Source organism: Nicotiana attenuata, chromosome 6 (assembly GCF_001879085.1).
Source record: "Nicotiana attenuata strain UT chromosome 6, NIATTr2, whole genome shotgun sequence".
NCBI lineage: Eukaryota > Viridiplantae > Streptophyta > Magnoliopsida > Solanales > Solanaceae > Nicotiana > Nicotiana attenuata.
The window spans coordinates 48,898,333-48,901,057 of NC_031994.1; the positions used below are offsets into that span (position 1 = coordinate 48,898,333).

A 2,725-nucleotide genomic window follows, 5' to 3' on the forward strand; every position below is an offset into this window, starting at 1 on the left:
TTCTGTCCTTATAGCTCTGGATCACCCTAGGATATGGTTCAACTGTCAAATCCTAATAGGCGACCAACTATGTGTCCATGTCAAATATAATCGACCATTGAATGACCTAAGAAACTCTTTTCTTCTTTTCATTCAATTGCCTGGCCAAGGTCTTAATTTGGTCGTTTATAATTCATGACAACATGGAGCTTAAACTCATTACCAAGAGTTGACAGATTCCATCTTGATCAATCACTAATTCCACAAGCATTTAATCGTACCCAATATCCTTTCAACTATCGCGCTAGGGCCATAGGTGTCTAGTATTAAAGCACAATAAATAACTTATCAATTACTATGACGATCTCAGGTCAAAGGAAATTCTTACATCACATTCTTCAAGAGAATATCCTATTGACAGTTTATGGTAATTCTAACCATTAGGAATTATCCAATGAGTCGGTTCAATGACCATATCTCTATATGCATCATCTATCTATGTGATTTAGTTAATGAGATCAACTAATCTTTATCCCATAAAGACGATCACACAAATATTGATCTAACGGATTACTAATGTCCAGATTAATAATCCTACGATCAAGAACAAATTCAGATTAAATTGTAAGAGACTTTGCTCTCATTATCATGATCTCTATCATGATGACAAATCTCAAAATTTAATCAAGGACCTTATCATATTAATCAAGCTATTAATAATAATGATAAGAATATCAATTGCCATATATATTATATCAAATGACATTCACAAAAATATGTTCAAATCATCAAATATGATATTGGATCTAGGGCATGTCTACTATATCCCTAACAATCTCCCACTTGCACTAGAGCCAATCGCTCTTGTACTTCATCCCCAATTTCCACTTGTGCTTGTCAAACTCCTTTGCGCCAAGAGCTTTAGTGAATGGGTTTGCAGCATTTTCCTTTCCATCAACCTTTTGAATCTCGACGTCTCCACGTTCAATGATCTCTCTTATCAAGTGATACCTTCGCAGAACGTGTTTGGATTTTTGGTATGATCTTGGTTCTTTTGCTTGAGCAATGGCTCCAGTATTGTCACACAACAATGGAACCGCACCTTCTATTGAAGGAACCACACCAAGTTCAGTTAAGAACTTTTTCATCCATACAGCTTCCTTAGCAGCTTCACTAGCTGCTATATATTCTGCTTCAGTCACTGAATCAGCTACTGTAGCTTGTTTGGAACTTTTCCAACTCACTGCACCACCATTTAAGGTGAATACATAACCAAAAATAGATTTGCTATCATCTCTATCTGAATAGAAACTTGCATCAGTATAACCTGCAAGTTTCAACTCAGAATCTCCATAGATGAGAAATTGGTCTTTAGTCCTTCTTAAGTACTTAAGAATGGTCTTCACCACTTTCCAATGTTCCTCACCAGGATTTGCCTGATAACGGCTAGTCACTCCAAGTGCATAAGCCACATCAGGACGTGTACATGTCATGGTATACATGATAGCTCCCACTGCACTAGCATATGGGATCCTACCCATGCGTTCTCTCTCTTCAGGTGTTCTAGGACAATCCTCCCTAGTGAGAGTAATTCCAGTGCCTATCAATGGATAGCCTCTTTTGGAATTATCCATATTATACCTGTTTAAGATGGTATCAATGTACAAAGACTGGGAAAGTCCAAGCAGCTTCCTAGATCTATCTCTATAGATCTTTATTCCTAATATATAAGCTGCTTCTCCCAAGTCTTTCATGGAGAACTGTTCAGATAGCCAAATCTTGGTACTTTGCAATGCCGGTATGTCATTTCCTATGAGCAATATATCATCAACATACAATACTAGGAATATAATTGTGCTCCCACTAACCTTTTTGTACACACAAGGTTCTTCTTCGCATCTAACAAAATTGAACTTTTCAATTGTCTTGTTAAATCGAATATTCCAACTTCGAGAAGCTTGCTTTAGTCCATAAATGGATCTTTGTAGCTTGCAAATTTTATTATGATCAGACGAAGATGTGAAACCTTCAGGTTGTGTCATGTACACATCCTCTTCTAGCTCACCATTAAGGAAAGCTGTTTTCACATCCATTTGCCATATTTCATAATCATAGTATGCTGCTATAGCAAGCAAAATCCGAATTGATTTGAGCATTGCCACGGGAAAGAAAGTCTCGTCATAGTCGACTCCTTCTTTCTGACGATATCCCTTGGCAACAAGACGGGCTTTGTAGGTCTCCACCTTTCCGTCTGCTCCAATCTTTTTCTTAAAAACCCATTTACAACCTATAGGTTTTATATCCTTTGAAGGTTCAACTAAAGTCCATACTTTATTTTCCTTCATGGATTCCATTTCGGATTCCATGGCCTTTTGCCACTTCTCATAATCAGAACTTTGTATAGCCTCTTCATAGGTCTTAGGGTCATCATCATTATGATCAACCTCATTTGATACATCATCTTGTACCAATAAATTTAATCTAGTTGGTACATGACGTTCTCGTGTAGACCTTCTAAGAGGTACGTGTACAACCTGTTCACCTTGTGTTGGATTTGGTTGTTGTTCTATTTGGTTTGGAACTGGTTCATTAACCTGTTCTTGAACTTCATTTAGTTCTTGAACTTCAACCGTTGAAGATGGCAACTTCCTTGGCAACTTCAAAACATCCAATAAAGGTTCTTCAACTTGGGTCTCATGATCTTTATTTTGTGTTGATTCATTAGTTTCTTGAACTTCATCAAGTT

At 37.2% G+C, this 2,725-nt stretch overlaps 1 protein-coding gene across 10 annotated transcripts in view; it reads right to left on the reverse strand.

The window, feature by feature from the left end:
* LOC109226973 (integrator complex subunit 3) overlaps positions 1-2,725 on the reverse strand; it is a 13,790-nt gene that overhangs the window by 4,630 nt on the left and 6,435 nt on the right. The gene's annotated exons all lie outside the window — the stretch shown is intronic.